A 14,110-nucleotide genomic window follows, 5' to 3' on the forward strand; every position below is an offset into this window, starting at 1 on the left:
TTTTTTTTTTTTTTTAGATTTAAAAACTTTTATTTTAGGATTAATACTGTCAATCTTAACACTAATTTCTTTAAAAACCTACCAGATTTGGAAAAATATTGTAGTAAGACTACAACTTTTGAGAGATATTCAAGGGACAAGCTCATCCCAATATTCAAGAAATATTTTTGTTTTTCAAAAAAGTTTTCAGGCCCTAACTCCTGACTCTAAAAAAAAGCAAAGTTGGGTCAGTCACACACTCGAAGCTCTGCCTACCTTCCTGAGCCTTTCCCCTGCACTCAGAATTTCTCAACCACCTCATGCCTTGAGCACAGCCCACCCGCATGGTCAACAATCTCTTTAGTCCTTCGCCCTGGAATCTTCAAACGCCTTGCCTGCAACCATTCACTAAGATGTCACTTCCTCCACAAAGCTCCTTCCAGCTCTAGCCACCCATATATTAAACACTGCCTGCTCTGAATTACCTTTGCACTTCATGCCCCGTACACGGATTTATTTCCTTGTACCTGTGACCCACTAGACTATACGTTCCTAAGTACAACACAATCTTACACATCTCAGTAACCCGGTGCCTAGCACGGTGCTAAAAAAAATAGATGAAGTTCCATACGTACTGTTAAATTATCAAGTCCTGCATCCGGATTGGGATTGCCTCAAGGGCACAAAAATAAACAGACATCAACACATACATAAGAACACATGTATATCACATACACATAAGCACACTCGAAAATGCACACTTGAACACACACACACACACAGATCACTGTAATTGAAAAGGGGGAGAGCCTTTACAAATTGCTGTTTCAGTGTCTCTAAGCCCCTGTCACTCCCTAGGAATCTTCCCCCTGGCCCTGGACAGCTCCTTCTCTCATTCCACACAGTGGGTTTTTCTAAATTTCACCTCTCCAGTTCTTCCCCACCCATGCTCCTCCCACTATCGACACCGACCACGTTATCTGTGTTGAAGATATAGCACAGTCAAATCAGTGTCCCTCAGGCATGAACTCTCTCTCCTTCCCGCCACAAATATCTAAGATATCTTTCTGTACCTTCTCCCCAGTCTCCCAGCAATTGTCCTTCCTCCTGCCAAAGGTTGAGCCTCCACCTCAACTCCTCCCCATCTTTTCAAGACCTCTGTCCTGATGTTTGGGAACCCTGGTAGCATAGTGGTTAAGTGTTATGGCTGCTAACCAAAAGGTCAGCAGTTCGAATCTACCAGGTGCTCCCTGGAAACTCTACAGAGCAGTTCTACTCTGTCCTATAGGGCCGCTGTGAGTTGGAATCGACTCGACGGCAACGGGTTTGGTGTTTTGGTTTGGTCCTGGCGTTTAGACCCTCTCTACTCTATACATACAAGTCCTGTCTTTTCAACAGTTTCTTCTCTTAGCTCTCAAATGTGCTGAAGGAGCTCCCAAACAGAGGGGTGGCAAGGTAGGAGGAGGGGACTCTCTCTTTCCTCCTCTCGCTACTACTCTCAGTCTATTGTTCCCGGTCAAATATCCAAAGAGCCTCCCACACCTGATGCATTTCTGCTCTTCCTCTCCCATCCACCTTTGCGTCTGTTATCAGCCTGACTTCCACACTCACCTCTTTTCCTTCATGCTCTGCAAAGACTGTCAGTGCACTCATAAAAGTCAAACCCAAAGAAGCTTTTCAGTCCTGGTCTTTACTTAACCTCAGACAGCACTTACAAGGCCCTCTTTCTTGAACCTTTCCCCTTGTCATGCACTGACACTTTCTGTCCTTTTGGCTTGTTTCTACGCTCCACCTCTAGTGCCCTACTAGAGAGGCGTTATCCAGCATTCTTGGCATGTACTGTGTGCTCCTGGGAATTGTTACATGCTAACCCTTTGTATGGTTTGACACGCACTTCACCCTTTCAACCTGGAAAACCCCTTCTCCCTCTTTAAGTGTTGGGCTAACTCTGCTAGACATTATCCCATCCTCCCAAAGTCCGCAATACTTTGTATCTCTCTGTACTATGTGTTTGCCCCACGAGCTCCCTGAAAACAAGGATCGTCACCGATGTTCTATTATTTCCCAGTTCCCGGATCAGAACAGATGTTCTAAAAATGTTCGGTCAATGAATAAATCTTATTCATACTAATAGAAATAAACAGGCATATTAGGATGTGTTCCCACCCCGACGAAATATTTAATCACGACCTCGAGGCCCAAACAACATGAGGAGCAAGGAGAACGCAAGCATTAGAAATAATCAGCATTGCTTGGTGGTCATGTCTAAATGCAACTACCAAATTAACTTGCAGAGTTGGTTCTTTATTGTTCTTCTCTGCTAGACTACACGCTTAGTCCCACTCAAGTACAAAATACACTTCAATAACTAAAGTGCTTGCAAATGGAGTGTTCTAGTTATTTCTATTTTCTATAGCAGAGAAACTCTTTTGACTTCAGAAAGTGTTACTGAAAGAATTATAGACATATATTTGTTAGCAGAACATACTACTTAGTTGTGAAAGATACTGACAAGGATGATAATCAAAATATTTATAATTAGTCAAGCATGGGCACTGAGTAATCAGAATAAACACCAACCTTTACTCTTTGGTAGTCTAGCCTTCGGGGTGTGTGTCAGCCCTTGATATATGGCACTGTGTGAGCCAAACTCATACTGTACCCTGAAAACTGATCTTGACTAAATTGCTTGATTATATCGGACTATGGTCTTGCCTTCTTTCCCTCTATTTAAAACAAGAAATTTCAGGAAAGGTTAGGAATCTTAGCGTAGGGTTTTAGTAAATTAAGATTTTATAGGATTCGTAGGGTTTGGATCAATAGTGATGACCCCAAACATTACTTCAACTGGTTTTTGCTCTATAGATAGAGACAATGTTTAAAAGTGTGTGAAGAACGTCCTGACTGTAAGAATTCTTGTAAACATATTTTGTTATTTGTAAAAATAACAATAAAAACATGTTGGTTATAAATCATTATTAAAGGAAATATTTCTACTTCAAAGATATTTCCTCATAGGCAAATTGCTTCTGAGATAAATCTCTGATCTATATTTCAACATATAATAAAAAATTATAATATAACTCTTCTCGGGGTAGGAGGGAGTTGTCTGGAGGATTTAACAATATTGCAGGGTTTAAACTTTCTGCTGTACTACAGGCTTAGTCCCACTCAAGTACAAAATATACTTTAATAACTCAAATGCTTGCAAATGGGGTGTTAAAATCTGCATAACAACAACAAGCCCCCTTGAACCCATTGATCAAATTCTAAAATTTTTCATTTTACATGACATCTACAAACAAGCATATTCTACGACAATGATCAAGAACCAATTTCTCCTTGAGTGACAATCAGAAATCACATGCATTTTCTAACTGAGGGTATGATGGGGGAAATAGAAAGAAAGGAAAAGAAGACCACGTGAAAAAAATAAGGGAAAGGAAAGTGAAAGATCGTGAGTAACATAAGAAGAATAGCATGGGAAATTACTAAAAGTTATCTTTATAGCCAATAACGTATACTGAATGAATGGCATTGAACCGACACTGGATAGCTTCACATAAATTTATATTTATGGGTCATATACACGCTGCAATAGAAGAGAAACAGATGCTTACAAGGTAGGAGAATGAAATTCTATTTCGGGGAACTGCATGACATTTAGGAGCAAGGTTAAATTTCCTAATCGCATCTGTTTACTAATCATTTCAGTTCTTCTAATCCAAACGTAGGCAGGTTGGTCCAATTACATCCCAGAGTAGTTAACTGGAATTTTGGGGACTTTTTTTTCCTAAGCTTATGACTGTGAAATAGGGTAAACATTGAAGAAGTTAACTAATTATTTAGAATTTTATTGTTATAATTTGTATTAACTAAAACAGTTTTAATCTAACTGGACGAGACAGTTGAGTTTATGGTATCTGTTTGGAGATGCCAAGAAGGGGCCCCCCTTGCCCAAAACCATAACTTCTTCCACTGGTTCACTGGTGTCAACAAGTCCATAACGAGCAACCCATTACTTTTAACAAATTAAGTTTGCTTGCAAAACAATTTTGTCCCAAGTACGAGCAGAGATTTCAGTATGTAAATGAGCAGTTCTGGAGGCTGTGTTGCCATTTCTCTACTCACCAAGAGACTAGATAAAGAGTACCAAAGCTGTTACTTCTTATACTGGAAAACCTGTGGTCTGAGTGGGTTAATGCAGCCTTCAGCAGTATTCAGCTCCATATGGCAAAAAGCTGAGATCAGTGTTTCCCGGCGAGGGGTAAGCACACTAGCTAGTACCACAGCAATTTTAGGTGTGCACAAACAACATAATTTTAATAGATGCATTAGAATGCTGTAACTAGCTTGTAAACTGTGATTACACGGCGATTATAGCTTAGGAAGAGGCTAAAGTTTAATAAAAAATAATTTAAAAAATAAGACTAAGTAAACATATTGGCAAAATCATGAAGGAACGTGCAAGTGACTGAAGCTCTAAAGATACTGCTGAGAAAAAGAACTTTCAATTACGCATCCTGCAGAATGGCACAGACAATGTCAATGTGGCCTGCTGGACTGACATGTCTCCCTGTTTGGTGTTATGGGTGACAAGCTCCTCATGTAAGTAACCGAAGGTCTGGCAAAGCATTCTTTTAAACTGTGATACATTCATGGGTTTGGTTCCCTAATCATCAACTGGTCTGTTACTGGAAGGATTATGAAGGCGCGCTGGTTGGCTGATGCCCTGTTGCTGAAGATTAGAATTCCAGAGGCAACTAACTCAACTGCAAGCAACTAGAAAACGATTACTGTCCCTTAAGTATTTATTTTACAACAAAATAAAATATAAAGCCTCTACAGAGATAATTAGAAAGTGAATTTTGAATTGATCCTTCTACCAGGAGACATAACAAATAAAAAGTGTTAAGATCACTGGAAGATAAATATCACAATGGATCACTGAACTTCGTATGCTGGGTCACTGGCTTTGTACATTCATCCAGCCCCTAATAGAGAGTCATCTGCCTAGAAAGAAAAGCTTTTCCAGCCCACTATCAAAAAACCCAGCCTTTCATTCCTCCCAAGAGCAGCCCACACTGGCCAGACCTTTATTCTGTTTTATTTTTCTCCAGAATACTAGTTAGTATTTGCATAATTTTACATACTTATATACAAACAAATCAGTCTTAGAAGAAACATAACCAGAATATTCCTCAGGGATGGGGAGACTTCGACTATTACTTCGGCCATGTCATCAGGGAAGACCAATGGCTATAAAAGGACACAATGGCTGTTGAAGCAGAGAGTCAGCAAAAGCAAGGGAAACCCTCAATGAGACATAACAGGCGCAACAATGGATTGAAGCATACCAACGATCACGAAGACAGCGCAGGACAGGGCGACATTTCGTTCAGTTATATATAAGGTCGCCATGAGTCAGCACTGACTTGATCGCAAAGCAACTGAAAACAACCCATCACTCACTACCTGCTTCTTAACTGCCTTTGCCATGAGAATGCAAGCTCCATTGACAGCAGCCACTTGTCAAACTAGTTCTCTACTAAATTCCCAGCACCCGAACAGTGCCTGGTCCCGAGAAGGCAAACAGCACTGGTTGAATGACTGAGTATTTTATTTGTATACGTGAATACCAGTTTGCAAGTATTTTCTACAAATTGCAATGCCTGGCCTGTAGGTACCCAGTTTAACACACTGGAGGTCTCGCCACTATACCTGAGAGAGACCAGCATCTAACTCCATTCGTTGGAAAGAGAGCATGAGGCAACGGAGTTAAAATAGAACCATATTTAAATACCTCCTTGATTGCGAACCTGATAAAGATCTTTTACCCACAGAAAAATTCAAAACAGTTATGTGTGACTTTGCAAATTTTAAAACATTTAAATAAATTATCTGTGAATTTCTGACAGAACAAGTCTTCAATTCTGGCAAAAGAAGAGGACATTTGCATCTTTTCTGATGATATTCAAAGAGGCAGTGTTTTAACATTTCCCTCTGTTCCAAAAGGAAATATAATGAGATAAAACAGCATGCTACTTTATCATTCTTTGGGAGAAAAAACTAACCCTACTTAGTTTTTTATTTACCCTATATATTACACAAAGAACTTGTTAGCCTCAGTTAGTCATTTCTGATGTTCATTCCATTTAATATTTCAAAATAGTAAGTAGGAAATCAGAACACAGGCTATCACAAAGGTAACAATGCTGTTAAGTGCTCAAGAGCTAAATGGTAGAAACATCTAATCTCACAATCCTGGCAATTTTCAGGAAGAAAAGCACCTTGACCCAACAGGTATCAATCAACATGAATCCAGCATAAGAAAACTGAGCGTGCTAAATGGAATGCAGGACACTGTGATATTGTCATTCCCGACGCTATACGCTAATTGTGAGCTTTGAGTCTGCAGCTTGCATGAATTAAATATATTTTATTTGGGATAGTAACTAGGGATAAAATCTCAGTTTTAATTTTTAACCTCTATAACTTCTGAACAATCTCAGCCAGCTTCTTACTGAATTGGCAGAACCTCTTCCTAAAGCATGGTTCTTCCTAAAGCATGTCGACAAATGATTTGCATTGCTTGAGAAATGGTAGCAAATTCATCTATGCGTCTGATGTCAATAATGACGTTACTGCACAATCAAAGTAAGTATGAAGTTGATCCATGAGAGAACTGAGATGTTCCCTCAGCACCCTGTTGTTATTTGCCATGAAGTCGATTCTGACTCATGGTGACCCCACTGATGCAGAGTAGAACTGCACTCCATAGGGTTTTCAAGGCTGTGAACTTTCAGAAGCAGACTGCCAGGCCTTACTTCTGAGGCACCTCTGGGTGGGTTTTAACCGCCAATCGTTTGGCAAGTAGTCCAGTGCTTAACCATTTGCATCACCCAAGGACTCGATATGAGTGAAATTTGCCGCATGCATACCTCTATGCGCCACTCTTCCAACGTTCCTTCCGTGGCAGGTCTCATTCTCACAGTCAGTGGTTATAAGGGCTTATCCACCATTAATCTGTATCTGTTTGCCATTTGAGTAGACTCAATCAAGATAAATTATGACATCAACCAGAAATGACAAAGACAATAATAAGTATAGCCAAAATATAAAGCATTATCTCTACTAAGATTAGGATTTATAGTTGCTACACTTTATAAAATTTCTAAAAATTTAATGTACTAATTGCCCTCAATACTATCAACTATATCTGAGTACAGAAGCTTGATCTTAACAGATAGATCTGGATTTCCAAAGGTCTGATTTAAAACCCAACATAATAATCTCACCAAGGGAAATTTAATGGTCTCATTTCTACTGAAGATTACTCAAAATAAATGGCTTAATTATTAATCATTATGAGAAAAGTATGGAAAAATCTATGTTTAGAATTAAATATAAAGCTCTAAAATGATTACTCTTTGGAATATAATGAATGAAACCAATTTGAATATACTGTGGAATTACTTGGAGCCCTGGTGGCACAGTGGTTAAGAGCTCGGCTGCTATCCAAAAGGTCAGCAGTCTGAATCCACCAGGTGCTCCTTGGAAACCCTATGGGGCAGTTCTACTGTGTCCTATAGGATTGCTATGAGTCGGAATCAACTCAACAGCAACAGGGTTACAGAATTACTTGAATGCATCCTAATTAAATTAATTAGTGGACTTCTCATGACCCAATAGTATATCCTAATATTTCTCTTTTTCATTATCAGTAAAAGTCCCTATCATTTCTTATTCCAAATGTTACAAATATTCAAACTACATAGGTGCTACACAGTTTAACATTACACTTCTATGGATGTCTATATTAATTTATATATTTAACCTTAAAATTTTCTTTTTAACCAATAATCTCAGACTCTTAATAACACACTAAAATTTTTATTTTAGTCAACTGAAATTATTCCTAATAATAATCAAATATTAAAATCTTAAGTTAATTTGACTTGGAAAAATTACAAATTCACATAAATGTTCACATACAAATAAAAATTATGTTCACTTATAGTGAATTAGACCCAATTGTTTTTTTCTGGTTTAAATGAGGAAGATATGTTAGAAGACAAAGATGTGTTGACAAATCATATTTTCACTTCAATGTACCTTACGTATGCTTTGGGGAAGGTGCCACATAGCTCACATACTTAAACAGGTCTAAGACACTGAATAATAACCAATTATATTAATATTACTAAAACTGCCATATAATAACCAGACCTACAGACTGCATTTTGCAGAGGCCTGAAATTTCAAAAGGCAGCTAGCTCCACAGTTCTTTGAAAGAGAATAGCGAAGGATGGCATATTTTGTTTGTGTCTGCCTCAGTATTTCTTATAAGGATTAACTTATAAGAATGAAAGAGAAAAAACATGGATTCTACAGCTTCAGAAAGTTCGAAAGCTCAGAAGATTAACTGGATAAAAGAAGATAATTTGTCTCCATGATATCTAAACGGTCCTACTCATACATCTATACATAAACCGTTTATCACACTTCTGTTTCACAGCTCTCTTTATCTCTGGATTTCTAACACACTTAAGAAGTGAAATCTTGTTATACTTGCGTGAAATGGCTACACAGATCTGTAACCTCTATATCCTTTATGCACACAGACACTGTGCAGACATACATGAGCAAGACACGTCCTCAGGAAGCTTGCCTTCAGAGAGAGACGTAAAACAAAACAAAAAAACCTATCATGGAGTGTGACAAGGACTATGAATAAAATGCAAAGGTTCACGAGCAAAATTCAAGCTTGAACCAAATATTGTTTACTTAAATTTCAAGCCTTTCTTCTCTCCCTGTACTGAGATTTCCACATCTCCAGTTGCTATGATAACCTAAATTACTTCAAGTCAAAGAACACACAATTTGCACCCTTAACCATAGTTCTACTTTTGTCTGTGTGTGTGTGTGTACTGAGATGTATGGTTACAGATTATGGCTATTATCTATACAGAGGTATTGCTAAATATAACAAAAAGTCAGTAAACTATCAGCATAAACGATGAAGAAAATGTCTAGAAAGCAATTTATATGAACGATGTACCGTAACTCCACAATCATGACATCTTTTTTCTTTCTTTTTCATTTGGTTTTAGAGATGGCTAAATAAATGCATCCTTGGTGTAATAAATTTAAACCACGCAGAAGTGTTTTACCAAAATTTCTATAGGACTCCTTCTCCCTCCACTGTCTAATCATACCGCCTCCTATCCCAGAAGGAATTCGTATTATTAGTGGTGTGTGTCCAGTCATTTTCTCTGCACGCACACACACGCATCATGCACGCACATACAGTTTGTCTGTTTTATAAATGTAATACGATCAAGCATATTGTCCTGAAGCTTTCTTTCTATAATAGAAAACAGACTGATCTATGTCAATAGAAACAGACTGCCATAATTATTTTTTAATAACTGCGTATCACTCCACTCTATGGCCATTTCTTTGCTTTGGGTGCCTAGGTTTTTGCCAATTTTTTACTATTTTAAGCAATGCCACAATTGTATGTACAAAACAAGCTTATGTTTGAGTGCTACTAATAATATAAACTTCCAGATGAGAAGTGTATGCATATATTAATTTTGAACTAGGACAAACGTCTTTCAAGAAAAAACTTACTAATACGTGCTTTCAGCAACAAGGAATATTGTGCTTTTCTCTCTTTGTTAAAGCTATGCAGAACCTTGAGAAGACACTATCCCTAAATACGGATTGTAAATTTCTATGTAGGAATGGGTAAAAAGTATCATATGATGGCATTCTCCTATATACAGAACTGAAAGCCTCATTGTACTTTTCGAAACATTTTCAATTGTTAGCCTTTATACGGCAGCTAATCAATGAGAACATTTGTAAAATCATGTTTCAACTCTTATTTCAAAATAAAGCATCTCGCTGCTCTAACAATTATGACAATATTTGTCTTTTGTAATTATTTGCCGAAGAGCTAGAAATCTGAACAAGTGTCTGGGCTGACAGCGTATCAAAACGGACAATACACAGTTTCTTATTAATAAAAACAAAATGTGTAGCTACCAGTGTCTGCAGAGCATGTTACATTTGGAACACCTCTGACAGTCCCATGTCACACGATTAAGGGGATGCTTTTTTTACACATTAGTTCTACAAATGTCAGAAAATATCCTGATTACCCGCCCCCCACTGGCTTTTTTTAGACACTAATTGACTAAAGGAAATAGTTTCTGACAACTGCTATAAATAATGCAAGGTGTTATCAAGCTGGCTGAGGCAACAGAACTCTAGTGAACTCCTGTAGATCCCAAACTCATTTTCCCACGTGGTCATTTCCCTTGAGGCTGGAGCTCCTTGTCTGGCCATTTCTGACGTGGGGTGGAACGCCCTTCTCCTAAAGCTCCACGCACTTCCAATTCTAACAGCTTAGGCAGGTTAGACTCTTGCACGATTTGGCCAATGAGTACATACATATCCTGTTACAAAATAAAGCCATTCTTCCCTCACTTTCCCCACCTCAAACTCTCTTTCTCGGTTATTAAATAACAGTTCAAGGAAGAAAAGAAGTACTTGAAATTGGATTGTCAAAAGACTGAAACGGCTGGTTGACAGAACATGGGTATTTCTAACACTTTTTTTTTTTCTTCGCATTTTAATAATGCGATTTCACCATGCTGTTAAGAGTATAAATAAAGTCGCACTTCTCAGGAGATGAGATCAAGAATTTTATTCTTAGGATTTTGTACTTTCCAAAAGAGTATGCATACTGAGCCAGCTAACATGGCAGCTTGAGGGTTGGTGCTTTTGCTAAATAGAAAAGAGCATCACTTTCTTTATTATATTAATTGCCCATAACGTTCTGGGCATCCTGGAAAAGCTGGAACCCACCAGGAAATGAGAAGAACAGAACTACATCCTTCTAACGAGACAGTGATTAAAGCTCTGTGTCTCCATCAGCACCATATGCACTGAAAAAGCAACGACAAGCTTCCACGGCAAATCAGACGTAAAGGTGGCTAAGACAGTCCCATACCCACCAACAGTTTATTAACAGCCTCAGTTTGTGTCCTGGATGTTGACGCTCCAGAAAAATCCCCGGACTACCTACCATCAGTCACCTGAGGTGACTGTCAGGCATACATATTTGTGGGACCCACCCGACACCTAATGAGGAGAACTGACCAAAGCAGTTGCTGTCGAGTCAATTCCAATCACAGGGACCCGACAGGACGGAGCTGAACTGCCCCACGGGGTCTCCAAGCAGGTGGATTCAAACTGCCCACCTTCTGGTGAGCGGCCGAGCTCTTAACCACTGCGCCACCAGGGCTCCATACGTGTATACATAAAAGAAGTATTTTAGAGACAGTGACAGACTCCAGACTTTATAATACTTATTTTATATTATAAGAACAATTTATAATAGTAAAATTATTTTATAAAGAAGATGAAAGAACTAGGACACCAATTTAATCACTAAAATATGATAAAATCAATTGTTAATATTTTCAGTAATAAATAAGGATTAATGTGTATATATGTGTGTGTGCATGTTATATATTAATCAAAGAATGAGGAAAAGCTTTTATATAGAAATTAGATCATTTTCTTCATATATAGCAAATACCTAGACCCCTATTTAAATTCAAGTAAAATCTCCGCTTAAAAGTTGAGAAGGGGAAAAAAAGCCTTAATCTCATTGCAGTAACAACCACTCTGTTTTGGATTAAACTCTAAACTATGCCCTTCATGGAGTAATAGCCTACAAGAGATTTAGTTTAGAAAAGTTGGCTTCTACCAAATTCTGTACATATACTAAGCTTTCTTTTATATATATATATATATATATATACATACAAATATATATAGATATATAATCTACACGGTGTTCTTCAAAAAACATTTCTACTGGAGGAACCAATTAGAGGAATTTATTTTTTTCACAGAACTCATACATTCTATTATTGTCCAATAATAGCAAATAACATTTTATACACGGGTATGCAATTTACTTTATCTGAATTCTGTCACTTACTCCTTACCACTCCAAGAGATACCTATATTTCTTTGGCCATGTGTGGGTAACTAGATTAAAGTTAAGCGACTAACTCGCCAAAGTCCCCAAAGCTAATTAGATGGAAGACACAGAACCCCAAATCAGGTCTCCTAATTCCAAATTTAAAACTTCATTTACAATAAAACACGCTGCCGTTGAGCCGATTCCGACTCACAGCGACCCTACAGGACAGAGTAACACTGCCCCATAGGGTTTCCAAGGCTGTAAATCTTTTCGGGAACAGACTGCCACATCTTTCTCCCTCGGAGTGGCTGGTAGGTTCGAACTGCCCACCTACCTTTAGGTTAGCAGACAAGCGCTTTAACCACTGCACAACCAGGGCTCCTGTCATTCACAATACATGCTGGAAATTTAGTATCAAACTCTGAGGAAATGGCAATGACTATAAATATGACAGAAGCCAAAAGCAGACAGCGATCAGGGGTGGAGTAGGATGTGGTGAATGGGCCACTACTGCCTGATTTGTGGTTTGCTCTGGGTGTGCAGGTTAAGCGGAAAGATGAAGGAGATTCTGGAGGGGATAAGATAGTCCCCTTTATAGAGTTAAGGGCTGGATGCTATTGGCCTTGTACATTCACAGGGTAGAACCTGGATGTAAATAATACACACTCAGATGTGAACATACACACTACTCTCAGTTTCTCCTCAATTAAGAATGCCCATCAGTTTTTAGTTTAGTAATGAAGAGATTCCTCATCATATCATTATCCCGTTGCCGTTGAGCTGACTCCGACTCATGATGAACCCATGTGTCTCAGAGTTGAACTGTGCTTCATCGGGTTTTCAATGGCTGACTTTTCGGAAGTAGATAGCCAGGCCTTTCTTTCAAGGAGCCTCTGGGTGGGTTTGAAAACTGCCAACCTTTAGGTTAGTAGCCAAGTGCATTTATCACCCAGTGACTCCGATTAATAGCTCAACCTAACACTCACTGCCACTGAGTCGATTCTGACTCATACTGAACCCATAGGGTTTCCAAGACTGCAAATCTCTAAGGAAGCAGACTGCCTCATCTTTCTACCGCGGAGCAGCTGGTAGTTTCAAACTGTCGACCTTTCGATCAGCAGTCAATTGTTTTAACCACTGCACCACCATGGCTCCTTAATTAATAGCTTAAAAAAAAAAACAAACCCATTGCTGTCAAGTCGATTCTGAGAACTTACCCAAAAAAACCCAAAGCCATTGCCATCAAGTTGATTCCAACTCACCGCGACCCTATAGGACACAGTAGAACTGCCCCATAGGGTTTCCAAGGAGTGGCTAGTAGATTTGAACTGCCAACCCTTTGGTTAGCAGCCAAGCTCTTAACCAGTGTGCCACCAGGGCTCCTCTGGTAACTTACAGGGTTCTAAACAGTAGCTGGTTCAAAGATAAGTTGTTGAGGAAGGGGTCTTTGAGCCTGATTTTATTTTTATTTTTCTGCCCTATGAGCAACAAGAGTCTACATTTTCTTCAGTACTTTCATCACAGGAGTTTAAAAATGCATCAGCAGATAATGTCCACATACGTAAGATGGAATGTTGCTCTATAAGCACACATCATGGATTGAATTGTGTCCCCCAAAAATATCTATCAACTTGGCTAGGTCATGATTCCCAGTATTCTATAATTGTGTACCATTCTGTAACCTGATGTGATTTCCTTATGTGTTGTAAACTCTATCACTATGATGTAATGAGATGGATTACCAGCAGTTATACTGATGAGGTCAACAAGATCAGATAGTGTCTTAAACCAATCTCTTTAGAGATATAAAAGAGAGAGGCGAACAGAGACACATAAGGACCTCATACCACCAAGAAAGCAGTGCCAGGAGCAGAGCGCGTCCTTTGGACCTGAGGTTCCTGTGCAGAGAAGCTCCTAGACCAAGGGAAGATTGACGACGCGGACCTTCCTCCAGGGTTGACGGAGAAAGCGTTCCCCTGGAGCTGATGCCCTGAATTTGGACTTGTAGCCTACTGGACTGTGAGAGCATAAACTTGTCTTTGTTAAAGCATCCACTTGTGGTATTTCTGTTATAGCACCTTAGATGGCTAAGACGGCATAAAACTGAATACATGCTAAGCGAGT

The 14,110-nt window shown here is 38.9% G+C and overlaps 1 protein-coding gene across 15 annotated transcripts in view; it reads right to left on the reverse strand.

The window, feature by feature from the left end:
* The window catches only part of MBNL1 (muscleblind like splicing regulator 1), a 219,907-nt gene that overhangs the window by 160,313 nt on the left and 45,484 nt on the right, over positions 1 to 14,110 (reverse strand). The window lies entirely within an intron of this gene.

Source organism: Trichechus manatus, unplaced genomic scaffold, assembly GCF_000243295.1.
Source record: "Trichechus manatus latirostris isolate Lorelei unplaced genomic scaffold, TriManLat1.0 scaffold00062, whole genome shotgun sequence".
NCBI lineage: Eukaryota > Metazoa > Chordata > Mammalia > Sirenia > Trichechidae > Trichechus > Trichechus manatus.